General features: G+C 39.8%; 1 protein-coding gene and 1 pseudogene across 2 annotated transcripts in view; one reads left to right on the forward strand and one right to left on the reverse strand.

Annotated features, from left to right (window-relative positions):
• LRRK1 (leucine rich repeat kinase 1) overlaps nt 1-15,670 on the reverse strand; it is a 118,162-nt gene that overhangs the window by 90,642 nt on the left and 11,850 nt on the right. The gene's annotated exons all lie outside the window — the stretch shown is intronic.
• On the forward strand, nt 998-14,278 carry LOC309818506 (large ribosomal subunit protein eL39-like; annotated as a pseudogene). The gene is made up of 2 exons: nt 998-1,087; nt 14,068-14,278. The product of its transcript is annotated as a large ribosomal subunit protein eL39-like (transcript).

Raw genomic sequence — 15,670 nt, forward strand, 5'->3', positions numbered from 1 at the left:
ATAAAGTCCTGCTGAATTTCTTGTCTGGCCTCTGATCAATTTCTATTGATTAAGGAAGGCCAAGAACCCTGGTCGGTATCAACAGCAACACTATGAGTAGGTGTCATGGCTGTCATTTTACAGATGATGGAGGCCAAGATGAAGACACTTCACAGTGACAGGCTGGCAAGGAGCAGGGGCAAGAGTGACAGCAGCAAGTCTTTGTGACCCTAGAGCCCATAGAAATCCTACTACTCTTCTTTCCAGTTTATTATTTTTTCCCATAGGAAACATTTTTAAATTGAAGTATACTTGATTTACAATGTTGTGTTAATTTCTGCTGTACAGCAAAGTGATTCAGTTATACAATATATACAATCTTTTTTTGGGGCGGGCGGGGGGGCTTGCCACCCCTTGCAATGTGCAGGATCTTAGTTCCTTAATTAGGGATCGAACCTGTGCCCCCTTCAGTGGAAGCACTGAGTCCTAACCACTGGACCACCAGGGAATTCCCCTATACATTCTTTTTTTTTTTTAATTTTTATTGGAGTATAGTTGCTTTGCAATGTTGTGTTAGTTTCTGCTGTACAGCAAAGTGAATCAGCTAAATGTATACATCCCCTCTTTTTTGGATTTCCTTCCCATTTAGGTCACCACAGAGCATTGAGTAGAGTTCCCTGTGCTATACGGTATGCACTCATTAGCTATCTATTTTATATATAGTAGTGTATATATGTCAATCCCAATCTCCCAATTCATCAACCCCCCCTTCCCCCCTCCTTGTATCCATACGTCCATTTTCTACATCTGTGTCTCTCTTCTTTCCAGTTTAATACTTGAGATAGACTGCATGTTTTGTCCTCCTAAATTTCATGTTAACCATAATCCCCAGTATGATGGTATTAGGAGGTGGGTCTCCAGGAACTGACTGGCTTATGAAGGTGGAGCTGCCATGATGGGATTAGTGCCCTCCCAGAAGAGACAGAGACCTTACTTCTCTGTCCCACATGAGGACACGATGAGAAGATGGCCATCCACAACCAGGAAGTGGGTCTTCACCAAGAACAGAATCAGCCAGTACCTCATCCTGGACTTCCCAGCCTCCGACGTGAGAAGTAAATGCCTGTTGTTTAAGGCACCCAGTGTGTGGCAATTTTATAGCAGCCTGAGCCGACGAAAATAGTAGAACCTCAAGATACTTCAAAATGAGGAGCTACCATGCAGCCATTAAAACTGATGATAATGGAGACTAAGGAAAAGTACAGAAAAGACTTATACAATATTAAGCTAAAAGAATAGAATATGGAACACAGACAGTGAAAAATGGAAAAAATATATAATACAGAAGATTGGTTGATGTCATTTGAAAATACGCAAAGTGAGAGAATTTATTTTGGGAAAAAAGAAGAGTTCTAATGAGTATAGTCTATTATTTTTGTTTACAAAAATTTAGTCTGTCTGTTTCTCTCTGTTTAGAAAGAAAAGCTGAGGAACACAAGTACATGATAGCAGCAGGTGAAATGATCAGAGATTTTTTTCTATTTGTGTTTTTCTGTGTTTGCCAATATCTTTCCCTTTTTCTCATCAGTTTGTATTGATTTTGAAATTAAGAAAAAGAAAATGATGAAGTGTATCCAGCACAAAGTTGACTACTTTCAGTCTGACTTAATGAACTAGTCCTTTGATGGTATTATTCAAGCTAAAGCAACTCTTGGGTATACCAAGTCTTGACTCAGTTGCTCTGGAAATAAAGAGAACAAGAAAATTTCCCAGAAAATAACTGGCAAAGGTGTCATGGACTTTAAAAGAGAAAATAAAATGGTCTATGATAACATTTAGTATATCAGTAATTGGTACCATTTATTGAGTACTGCCAGATGCTATAAGAAACGCCCTGCATACATCTGCCTTCCTCCCAACACCCATGCAAGGCAGGGTTCTCATCACCACTTTCCACCAGATGACCAGTGCTCCAGGTGATTGGTGAAAGTGCCTCCACCCAGCTCCTAACAGCAGAGCTGGGACTTGAACCCTGGGCACCTGTCGTCAAAGTCCAACCCCTTACTTCCCAGGCTGGGTGTGCCCAACCAAACATGGGGCAATTATTCAGAATGTAATGTCCTTGGCAAACATGTAGGAACTAAAAGGTGAGATGATTCTGTCTCATTAGATGGAAAAAACAGATCCTCCATGAATTCAGTAGCAGTGGAAGAGAGACACAGAAATACAGAGCTACAAAGATGAATTCTTTCCAACACTTAGTTCCTCTCCCAAAAATTCATTTATTTATTGCTCATTCATTTTATAAACAATACTTACTATGTGCTGAGCTAGAGCCTGAGGACACACCTTGATGAGACAGGCAGGAAGAGCTAGAGTGTGAAGCTGTATTCTTCCCAGATTTTACTTTTTTTTTTGTAATTGAAGTATGGTTGATTTACAATGTTGTGTTAATTTCTGCTGTATAGCAAAGTGATTCAGTTATACATATATATACACACATTCTTTTTTAAAATTCTTTTCCATTATGGTTTATCACAAGATATTGAATATAGTTCCCTGTGCTATACAGTAGGACCTTGTTGTTTATCCCAGATCTTACTTTTTTTTTTTTTAAAGAAGACTGGGTTTTAAATTTTTATTAATTTATTTATTTTGGCTGTGACGTGCGGCATGTGGTATCTTAGTTCCCCGACCAGGGATCAAACCTGTGCCCCCTGCAGTGGAAGTGCGGAGTCTTAACCACTGGACCACCAGGGAAGTCCAGATTTTACTTTTAAACATCTACAACAAATGCCACGCTCGAGAGACTTGGGATGGTCAACAGACACTGACCTGGTCAAGAAAGATGAACCATCCTTCTGAGGAAACAAAAATCACAGAAGTAAGACAGTTCCTTTATTTAATACTCACATAATATAAAAAGGTGCAATCTGAAGATATAAAAAGAAATAGTCATACTCTGATCTCTGGGGAGGTGATTGTGGGCTGGGCCCACTGAGGGCTGGGCCAACCTCTGTCACTGCAATCCTGCTTCCAGGGAAGTGACTAAGGGAATAATTCTATACATTTAAAAAGCACTATGCAGGGACTTCCCTGGTGGTGCAGTGGTTAAGAATCCACCTGCCAATGCAGGGGACACGGACGGGTTCGAGCCCTGGTCTGGGAAGATCCCACATGCCGCGGAGGAACTAAGCCCGCGAGCCACAACTACTGAGGCTGCGTGCTGCAACTACTGAAGTCCACACGCCTAGAGCCTGTGCTCCGCAACAAGAGAAGCCCCTGCTCGCCACAACTAGCAAAAGCTCATGCGCAGCAACGAAGACCCAACACAGCTAAAAATAAATAAATTTATTTTAAAAAAGCACTATGCAGGAAAACAAAAGGAAACATGCATAAAGATGCTGATTTCTGCATGGCTTAGTATAGCAAAGAATGGTGGTTTTGTAAATTATTAAATGCATTAAAATGCTTATCACATCGAGCACATGGAGGGACCCCACAACACAGGAAACTGACCGGAAGGAAAGACCCCAGATGATAACTTTGGTTTTTCTCATGTGATGGAATTTGAGGTTATCTTTTCCCCATTTCCTCTATTTTCCAGTTATTTCTCTGTTACTGCTATAATGGAAAAATAGTTTTTTAAAATACACCTTTCAGATTAACAACGTGAAATTTCTAACTAAATCCAAATTCCTCTGGGCAAAGATGGACACAAGGAAAGAAGAAAATATCTCAATCCAGAGGGAAATTTAGGATGAGGCACCAAGATTTTTCCAGTCGTGTCTTTTACTGAGAACTGTGAACCATGCTAACACACGTGGCAACAGAAATAGAACTGTACTAAAATGAGAAGACTTGGGTTCAAGTCCCAGTCTATTGCTCAACAGCTGCATGGTCTTGGCAAGTATTTGAGATGTCTGAATCTTGTCATCTTCTTGTGAAAAACAGAAACGAAAACAAAATCCCCAAACAAAAAATGACACATATAACAATGCTGAAAAATGCATGCTCCCCAAAATAAAAGGACTGGCACACAAATGGGGGTTATTTCCATAATGCCTGTCCCCTTCCCCCCAACTCCAGGCAACTGTGAGGCACTGACACTGCACCCCCACTTTCTCTGTGGACCTCAGGCTCCCTCAGCCTTCACTCTTGTGTCTCTCCCTCCTGGAAGGAGCCCCACCCCTTCCCTGCTTCCAGGCCCAGTATGGATGCTACCCCCCAGGGAGCCCTGGGGCCCTTCCCATGGGCTTCCTTCTCCTCCCTCTGTCTGCACCTGGCCTGACTGGGACCACCCCTGTTGTGAGGATCTGTCTGCCTCCCTTCTGCTTGGTGGTGCCGGCAAGCTGGGCCTGCAGATACTCAGTCAGCATCGTGTGTCCCTAGCACTGTGCCATGCACATAGTAGGTGCTCATTAACAACTTCTTGGATTCAACTCACTGGGCTTCCAGAGCTCTCTGTGTGTCAGTGAGGGAGGGGTTCACTCTAATCTTGCCCATCTGCAATATCATTCAGGATGGCCACAGGGCACAGAATTCTCCTGGTAAAAGAGAAGGACACCTTCAGGCCCTTCTGGATTTTCCTTTCCACCAATTCTTCTTTAAATGCTTGATAAAATTCACCAGTGAAGTCATTTGGGCCTGGCTTTTCTTTGTGGCGCATTTTTAAAATTATTAATTCAATCTCTCTACTTGTTATAAGTCTGTACAGATTTCCTATTCTTTCTTGAGTCAGTTTAGGTAGTTTGTGTCTTTCTAAGGATTTATCCACCTCATTTAAGGTACTGAATTTGTTGGTGTACAACTGTCCATAGTATTCTCTTATAATTATTTTTTATTTATGTACAGTTGACAGTGATGTCCCCTTTTCATTCCTGATCTTAGTAATCTGAGCCTTGTCGCTTATTTTTCTTGGTCATTCTAAGTGAAAATTTGTAAATATTTTTTTCAAAGAACCAACTTTTGGTAGATTTCTCTGATTTTCTCTATTGTTTTTCTAGTCTCTATTTCATTTATTTCTGCTCTAATCTTTGTTCTTCCCTCTGCTTGCTGTGGGTTTAATCTGTTCCTTCTTTTCTAGTTTCTTAAGATGGAAGGTTAGGATATTGATTTGAGATCTTCTTTTTTAATATAGGTGGGTATAGCTATAAATTTCCTTCTAAGCACTGCTTTACCTGCATCCTCTAAGTTTTAGCATGTTGTGTTTTGTTTTCATTCATATCAATGTGTGCTCTAATTTCCCTTGTGATTTCTTCTTTAACTCACTGGTTATTTAGGAGCATGTTGTTTCATTTCCACATATTTGTGAATTTCCCAAATTTCCTTCTGTTATTGATTTCTAATTTTATACCACTGTGGTCAGAGAACATATTTTGTTTTATTTCAATCCTTTTAAATTTATTGAGGCTTGTTTTATGGACAAACACAATTTAAACACATAAAGAAAAATCTCCACAAAACTCTATGTGTCCTAAAACACACAGACTAGATAAAAGGACAAATGACAAATGAGAAAGGAAAATTAGAATGACCAATTAGAAAAGAAAACCCTATATTACAGACAAAGGGTTAATATGATGAAAGAAGCATGCTCTTACATTGCTGGAGGGAATACAAAATTGCACAGCCTCCATGGAGGGGAATTACCAATACCTAGCAAAATTACATCTGCATTTTCCCTCAGCCCAACACTCTGTATTTTAGACATTTATGCCAAAGATACAACAGCAAAAATGCAAAATGATGTCTACACAAGATTATTTATTGCATCATTATTGCAGGGGAAACAATCTAGATGTCCATCTATAGAGAACTGGCTACAGAAACTATGGGACTTCTGTAATCAGAGTCCTATGCAAAGGTAAGAAGGAAAGAGAAAGAGTTCTATATACTGGGGCGTCATCTCCTACTGTTTTGTGATTCTCAGGGCAGCTCCCATTATCTCCCCCCTGGATGGGACACACAACATCCCAGCCCCCAATGACCCTGTGTGCTGGGTCTGCTCACCCCATCCTAGAGCTGGGAAGGCAGAGGCTCAGCTGAGGGCAAATGAGGAGCCTGAATTATGCCCCAAAGTGGCAGCTCTGGCACAGTGCAGAAGAACAAGTGCAGCACTTGTGGTTCCTGAAAGAGGGAGAGGCCCACGCCCTGTACTTATGGGTAACTGCCAAGGATTCTCCCCATGCCCGTCCATAATCTCCATGCATCCTTAAGTACTGACGGTGAGGAGAAAACCTGCAAGGAGGTGTCCTGCCTCTATCTCCTCATTCTCCTAGGCAGAGTGCACTTTTCTGGTGCAGGGCGGTCAGGGCAGGCTGCTGAGGTATCTGCACTGGAAAGAGCAGAAGCAGGGCAGACAGACAGACATACACTCACCAAGACAAGACAGGTGGGCTTTGGGGGAAATACCTGGAGGTCTCTTGAGAATACAAGATTAGAGATTGAGGATAGAGACTGCATTCTGTGAACTTCTGGGAAAGATCTGGGCAAACGAGTTCAGAGGCTTAGCTGTATGCTTTAAATGGAATTCCCTGTGGATGTCCTGTTGAGAAACTTCAGTAAAGATTTAAACTTCTTTTTGATTTTGTTTTAAGATTCCAGGCTGGAGTTTCCTTGGAATACAGAGGTTATGAGTGATTTCCCTGAATCTCACATATATATTCATTTCTCCTCTTCTTCCTTTTTAACAAATGGAATATACTATGATTATGTTCTACAACTTGCTTCCCTCACTTAAAAGTTCTGTGTCGGCACATGGAGATCCATCATACTTGTTTTCATGGTAGCCCTTTGTCCTCATTGATGGACATTTAGGGCATGTCTAGTTCTGTGTAATCCCCTTCACTGCTGTGCTGAACATCCCTACCTGTGCATTTCTCACCTGAACTGTATCTCCAGGTTAAATTCCTAGCAGTGGAAGGAGCAGAGGATATAGTCAGCCTTGATTTTTATAAAGATTGCCAATTTGCTTTTCCAAAAGTTGCATCAATTATATCCTTACTTAATTATCAACTCAATATTAGTTTAAAATAAAATATGAAAAACAGCATAAGTTATATCTTTGCTGCCTTAAATAATATCAAACTTCCTGATTGTTTCCAATCTGCAAAGCAAAATAACATATCTCATAATTGGTTCTGGTTTCCATTTCTTTCCATATGAATGACATTCGGCATATTTTCATGTTTACCCATCATCTATCTTTTTCAATGAACTAAACTCTATTTTTTGGTTCATTTGAAAATTGTAATATTCTTTCTATCATTGATTTGCCAGTGCTCTTTGTGGTATATGTTGAAGATAGTTTTTACCTATTTGTTGGTTGTCACTTGAGAGGCTTTTCTACAGAATAGTTCTAACTGTTATGTAATCATTGTATTAATCTTCTCCTTTATGATATCTGGGTTTTGTGCTGTGCTTAGGAAAAAGTCCCTCTCCCTCCAAAATTATTTTAATTTATCATTTTCATAGACTTTTAATGGTGTTCATTTTTATGTTTAAATATTTGATTCATCTGAAATTGATTTTGGTGTGGAAGTGAGAAAGCAATATGTTATTTTTGTCCTATTGCCAAGTAAACTTTCTTTTCTGGACTAATTTGAAATCCTAAATAGTAAAGCAAAAGCAATGTGCATTTGGACCTATTTTTTTTTTTGGCCGCGAGGCATGTGGGATCTTAGCTCCCCAACCGGGGATCAAACCTGCATTGGAAGGTGAAGCCTTAACAACTGGACCACCAGGGAAGTCCCATTTTGGCTTATTTTTGAGTTGCTACTCTGTCCCATTGCTTTCCCTGTCCTTTCCATTTCTACTCTCCAACACATTTCATTACTATGGCATTGTAATAATTCTAACATATGATGGAACTACTCTGCCCTCCTCTCAACTGACCTCCTCCTCATTTGAATCTTCTTGGCTATTCTTATATGCTTATTTTTCTAGGTAGAATTTATTATTCTTTGTTCATGTTCTAAAAAGAAATCCTGTTTGTATTTTAACTGCAAGTGCACTGAATTATAAAATCAACATGTAGAGAATTGACATATTTACAATGTTGTCTTCCTATACAAGAGGACTATTTGTCATTTTTAAAATTGAAGTACAGCTGACTTACAATATTATATTAGTTTCAGGTGTACAATAATAGTGATTCGAGATTTTTATAGATTATACTCCATTTAAAGTTATTATAAAATATTGGTTATATTCCCTGTGCTGTACATTACACTCTTGTATCTTATTTATTTTATACCTAGTAGTTCATACTTCTTCCTCCCCTTCCTTGATCTTGTCTCCCCCCACACCCTCCCCTCTGGTAACCACTAGCTTGTTCTCTGTAGCTGTGAGTCTGTTTCTATCTTCTTATATTCACTTGTTTGTTTTATTTTTTTAGATTCCACATATAAGTGAAAACATACAGTATTTGTCTTTCTCTGTCTGACTTATTTCACTTAGCATAATACCCTCTGGGTCCATCCATGTTGTTGTAAATTGCAAAATTTCATTCTTTTTTATGGGTGAGTAATATTCCATTGTACATATATACCACATCTTCTTTATCCATTCATCTATTGATGGACACTTAAGCTGCTTTCATATCTTGGCTATTGTAAATAATGCTACTGTGAACATTGGGGTGCATATATCTTTTTGAATTAATGTTTTCATTTTCTTTGGATATGAACCCAGGAGTGGAATGGCTGGATCATATAGTAGTTCTATTTTTAATTTTTTGAGGAACCTGTATACTGTTTTCCATAGTGTTTGCACCAATTTACATTCTCACCAACAGTGCACAAGTGTTCCCTTTTCTCCACATCCTTGCCAATATTTGTTATTTGTAGACATTTTGATGATTTGATGATAGCCATTCTGAGAGGTATAAGGTAGTATCTCATCGTGGTTTTGATTTGCATTTCCCTGATGATTAGTGATGTTGAGCATCTTTTCATGTGCCTGTTGGCTATCTGTATGTCTTCTTTGGAAAAATGCCTATTCAGGTCCTCTGCCCATTTTTTAATCAGGTTTTTTTTTTTTTATAGTGAGTTGTATGAGTTCTTTATATATTTTGGATATTTACCCCTTATCAGATTTACTTAAATATTCTTAAAGTTTCCTTCATACGATCCTGTATATTTATCATGAATTCCCCTAGACAGTGTACATTTAATTTATATTAATTCAATAATTAAGAAAAAAGCAAAACATTTCTACTTATAGCCCCTTGGACATTCAAAGTTCTCATTTCAGTTCTTCTGGGCTTGTAAATTGATCTGGATAGGGCATCTAGTTACCCACTAGATACAATGTCAATGCGAAGAGCTCCTAGGAAAGATAAGGAAAGATCAATGAAGTCCTAGAGGTTGATAAGCAAAAGATATGAAGAGAGAGTTCAAAAAAAGTAAATATAACCAGCTCTTACACACACTAAAACATGCCTAAGCCTCACTTATCATAAGAGAAATGCATATTAAAACTATACTGAGACACCATTTTTCACACATCAGATTAGGAAAAACCAAAAATTTGATAACAAACACTGTTGTCAGGCCTATAGGGAAACAGGCAAGCACATACATTGTGGAGGTTGGGTGTAAACAGGAAAAACTCCCATGGAGGGTGATTTGGCACTATCTGGCAGATTTTCAGAAGCATATGTCCTTTGACCCATCACTTTGAGAATTTATTGCGTAGATATGCTTGTATACATGTGAAAAGACATCACAGCATTTTTTGTTGTAACAAAATATTAAGAATAGCCCAAATGTCCAGTAAAGGAGACTGCTTACATAAACTGAGGTACAACACAATAGAATTCTGTGCATTTGTCAAAAGAATGATGATGATGATAGCACGAATGTGTGAAAGAAACAGGCAAGGTACAGAACGGTGTGTGTGATCAGCTATACATTGTATAAAAGAGGGAAAATAAGAATCTATATTTGTTTTGCTTGTATACACATAAAGACATTCTGTAGGGATGTAAAAATCAAAGAATGGTTTTTGAGCTCTGTGACTATATTCAAACAACTAAAGTTTTAAGATCTTGGCAAGGAAAAATACATGAAGTCATTTGCTCTGCCTTTTCCTCTGCATGTCTTCAGGCAGAGATACACACCCTTGAGTTCAAACAACAAAAATTGACTCCAGCTGATTTGCCTCAAAACAGGGACTGCCATCTGCCTTCTAAATCCCAAAGCAGGCAAACCAAAAAAAGCAACAAGCCAGGATCAGGGGTCCTCTGTAGCTCGCAGAGTTAATGAGTTGATGTATTTAACTCGTAGATTTGAAGGGAAGCCCTTGGGTGATTACAACGTGGCCGCTGAAAAGTTAAAAGCAAACACCACAAATGTATCTGCATAAAGGATAATGCTTAACAGAAGCAAACGCCTGCAGCCTCACCCCTTTGCCCTGAGACAAAAACGCAGAGAAGATCTTCAGTCTGAGCAAGAGTTTACATTCCTGGGTGCCGCACTCCTCTGCGGCTGGGTTTGTAGCCTGTGGCTGAGTTGGACCAGACCGCTCTGTGATTGCCACATTCACAGCTATTTTCCTCTATGGAAATGCCCACTCACATAGTACAAACTTCTTCAGTTAATACAAACCCTGGCCAGACAACAATATGGCCCTTTGTTTTTATGAGTGATATTCTGATCATTAAAGCAAGAAGCTCCATGATTCCTCAGAAACCGCAAACATCCCAAGAATGCCTGGGTTCTGCTACTGTGGCCCTTTGCCCACCGAAACCTGACTCAGCCATCACTATTTCTCGATGAGTTCAAGGCACTCCTTATGGACAGTTTTCAGCTGAACATTTAAAAGATACTCATGAGTATTAGAACTTCAAGCTTTAGTAGGAAACAAACAGATTTTGCTAATCTGGTCCAAAAAAGCATTCTGAAGATAAGGCAAGGAAAGATTTTGACTTTAATGAAAACATTTTCAATTAAAATTTAAACAGTTTTAATTAAAACAATTTTGATGATTAGATTAGGGGTCATCACATTTCAGTGATAGACACATTCGAAAATGAGGACTGGACACGTTGTAAATTCCATGCTTTCTATGGCTTCAAGCCCAATAAAATCAAAGGCCTCCCATTTTTAAGGACCTCCCCATTTTTATCAGTGTAATATTATTATCAGTTTCAGTTAACAGAACTAGAGTCCAGGTGAGGCTACATAATTTACTGAGTAACTACCAAGCATGCACACTTCGCATGGTGCTAAGCATTCTGCAAACAGATTCTAACCATTTCTGTGTTACAGATGAGGACTGGGGTGCAGAGGGACCAGGATTTGAACCCAGCTCCTTCCGACTGCAAAGTCCACATCCTTGACACCATCACTCAGTTTCTCCTGCAAATTGCACACCTCAGAGATGCCAAGGAGATGCTGGGAGATAGGATCCAGACAGCAGGCTGAGATAGGATCCAGACAGGAGGCTGAGCCCTGGCTGTAGCCACAACCTCCTGCCCCAAGTCCTTAAAAGTTATTTATTTATATATATATATATATATATGCACACCAAACTCAACAAGCCATGTGAACACAGAAAACAAGAAGGAGACCTAATAGGTCCAGAAACCATCGTGCATGAGGTAGGCAAGGTTCAGGAGTGCTCCAAGGCTGCCTGGAGAGCATAGGGGAAGCAAGGCCCCTAGAGCCACCAGCAGGGGGACTGCTTGGAGGGGAAACTCACAGTAAGCCTTTCTCCAGCCTGCGCCAGGCAGTGGGGGGAAGAGGTTTCTGCCCCCTGTGCACTAGAGAGGAAGTGTGGAACTTTAGGTGGTGGGTGACACTCAGGCAGCTCGTGGAGCCCCCCACCCAGAAGACATACTCTGGGTGCACCCCCAGGACAGTCCACTGCAGTCTCCCTGCCCCCCTATCTGCAGGCTGCGTTGACCAAAACTGTGTTCACAGACAGCTATGGGGAATCCCAAACACAAAGATCAACATCCAACCATGTACCCACAAACATTTGAGGAAGATGAATGCCATAAAGGAGAAGCACCCAATTCCGATAACAGAGCCTGCAAGCAGGGCAGGAAGAGACCCCTCCCCACCCCCATCCCTACACACAGAAAGTGAAGCTAAATTGAGTTCTCTGCTTATTTAGCCAAGGACCCAGTGCCACTGGGAGCATGTTGACCCCCCCAGGGCAGGAGAGGATGAGGCATATCCCACCGCAGTTCCCCCTTGGGCCTCAGAGTCCCCAAGGGGAAGTCAGCAGTTGACAGTGACAATGCTTAGGCAAGGTAGGGTCTTTCCAGATCTGAGAGCCTGTATCTCTTGCTGCACCCTTACATTACTGTTCAGTGGGAAAACCTACACAAATAACCCAGTCACCGAGATAAGGGAGTGTGGACAAACTCTAGACTCTTTGGTTGATGATTAACTTGCTTATCAGCAACCACTACTCTCATCTGGGAGGAAAAGACCGAGTCAGTGCCTGAGCCCCCCTAAGCAGGATCTCGGGTTCTGGCTTTCCAGAATCTCGGGGTCCCATCTCCATCTAGTACCAGTGTTAGTAAAGCAAGAACAAGACCTTAGAATAAATATGACTGACGTCTTGGAGAGATACAAGAGGACGCAGCATCCATACACAAGAATTGACTGAAAAGCTAGGAGATTAAAACAAAAGAGTTGATCTGTAAAACACAGTAAGTGGGTGGCAGAGTATAATGGAGAGAGCTAGAGGACAAATCAGCAACGTGGAAAACCAAGCAGAGGGTGCAGCAGCAAGACACAAAGAAGTTAAAGTACAGACAAAAAAATTAAAGAGACATGGAAGATGATCCTTGATGTTTTTCAAAACGCGTCTAATAAGAATTCCAGAACCATGTACTCAAATAAATAAGAAACATTCTCAAGTTGAAAAAAAGATGGGTTCTCAGAAGTTAGAGCATACTACTCAAGAAGTTGAAGAGGGGAGGAGTAAATTTAGGAAAAAGAAGAAAATAAAGATAAAAGCAAAAATTAATTAAATAGAGGGACTTCCCTGGTGGTCCAGTGGTTAAGACTCTGTGTTCCCTGGAGAGGGTGTGGAGAAAAGGGAACCCTCTTGCACTGTTGGTGGGAATGTAAATTGATACAGCAACTACGGAGAACAGTATGGAGGTTCCTTAAAAAACTAAAAATAGAACTACCATATGACCCTGAAATCCCACTACTGGGCATATACGAGAAAACCATAATTCAAAAAGAATCATGTACCACAAAGTTCATTGCAGCACTATTTACAATAGCCAGGATATGGAAGCAACCTAAGGGTCCATTAACAGATGAATGGATAAAGAAGATGTGGCATATATATACAATGGAATATTACTCAGCCATAAAAAGAAACAAAATTGAGCTATTTGTAATGAGGTGGATTGACCTAGAGTCTGTCATACAGAGTGAAGTAAGTCAGAAAGAGAGAGACAAATACCGTATGGTAACGCATATATATGGAATCTAAAAAAAAAAAAAAGGTTCTGAAGAACCTAGGGTCAGGACAGGAATAAAGATGAAGATGTAGAGAATGGACTTGAGGACATGGAGAGGGGGAAGGGTAAGCTGGGACAAAGTGAGAGAGTGGCATTGACATATATACACTACCAAATGTATAATATATAGCTAGTGGGAAACAGCCACATAGCACAGGGAGATCAGCTCCGTGCTTTGTGACCACCTAGAGGGGTGGAATAGAGAGGGTGGGAGGGAGACACAAGAGGGAGGGGGTATGGAGATATATGTATACATATAGTTGATTCACTTTGTTATACAGCAGAAACTACACAACATTGTAAAGCAATTATACTCCAATAAAGATGCTAAAAAAAAAAAAAAGAATTAACGTTCTGAGACTTACAGAAGCTTTCTAATATAATAAACCACTCCAATGTTAAACTTAAAAAAAAAAAGACTGCGTTCCCAATGTAGGGGGCCCGGGTTCCATCCCTGGTCAGGGAACTAGATCCCGCATGCCGCAACTAAGAGCCCGTATGCCACAACAAAGATCCCCCAGGTGTCAAGGAAGATCCCACATCCTGCAACTAAGACATGGCACAGCCAAAAAAAAAAAAAATTAACTAAATAGAAACCAAAGAGTTTTTGTCCGCCATCTTGGTGTGTGTGGTTAACTCTGTTCCTCACCCTGTCCTCTTCCAAGACTTTCAGGATCAAGCGATTCCTGGCCAAGAAACAGAAGCAGAATCGTCTTATTCTCCAGTGGATTCAGATGAAAATGTAATAAAATCAGGTACAACTCCAAGAGAAGACATTGGAGAAGACCCAATCTGGGTCTATAAGGAATCACACATGAAATGGCACGCGTATTTTTGCTGTATCAAGGTCATGTGCATCTTAACCATATCACTCTGAAAACCACTACTACTTGGACAGCTGGATGTGTTTTATTGGGAAAATAATTTTCCTCTTTGTTTCAATGTTTCTGCACTAGTGGGTTGGCTCAGTAATAAATGTGAGATCTTTCGTTGGAAAAAAATAAATAGAAAGCAAAGACACTAAAAAAAGCAACAACAAAACCCAAAGCTGCTTCTTTCAAAGGACTCATGAAACAATCTTATTGACAGATTGATCAAAAAAATAAGAAACGAGGGTGGGGGTAGCAAAAGTACGGACAATATCTGGAATGAGAAAGGAGACAAAAATATACACTAGAGAATTAAATCATGAGAGATGGCAGGTCTGGGACAGGAACTGGACCACAGGAGCCTGGAATATCTTGTCACATCAGAAAGCAAGGATGTTATCAAAGACTCCTGGGGTTATGTCAAAAGATAGAGAAACCAACCCAAAGGGGCTTCAGCTGGCAAAAGATGAATAATTTTAGCATCAGAAATAAAAAAGTAAAAATTCATGAATGAGCAATAATATTAAAAGGACACACTTTATCGGTCACCTTTGAAAGATGCTAGGGAATTGATCCATTTTCAGAAAATGAAATAATTAAAATAAGGGAAAGATTCATTCATCCTGACTTTCACATACAAACCGTATCTCAAGGTACCACAGAGTTGATGGGAGAAAGTCCTTCTTTAGAGATACATTTCAGCTAGATGAAGAAAGAATGGTAGACTTAAAATATCACCACTTCACAACCCCAAAGAAATAACTGATATAAAGCAATGATTGATGACTGATAAAATCATTAGGTGAAAAGCTGAAAAACCATTACAACCTTTATGATGAAGTATCATGCTGACAACACCAAAATTACTGAAAAATTTGAACAGCAAAGACAGACAATTAGACATCATTTGACTCCTGTGGTGAAACAATAGGAAATACACAACACTAGTTATTTAGTGTTCTTGCCAAGTCTTACTGAATGTAATCAAGCCTCTGGATCTATGGAAGCACAGAGGAGCACCACACTGGATGCAATCACCAAAATCCAGACTGTGGGAAACTACAAAGGATAAGCAATGTGGTTTTATCAACAATTAAATTGCAAGGAAAAAGGAAGTGAGGGAGAAAGGTAGAAATTAAGAGACTCAGTAACAAACCTGATTCAAGTCAACCATTGATAAAAATAAATTATGAGACAATCAAGGGCATTAGAATGCTGACTAGATATCTGATGTTATTAAGCCCATATTTTTTATTTTAAAAAATGTATATAAAATGTACTGAGTTGGACTTTTTTAAACACTTCTTAACATATGACGTTTGGAATT

Source organism: Grampus griseus (genome assembly GCF_964374135.1).
Source record: "Grampus griseus genome assembly, chromosome: 2".
Classification (NCBI taxonomy): Eukaryota; Metazoa; Chordata; class Mammalia; order Artiodactyla; family Delphinidae; genus Grampus; species Grampus griseus.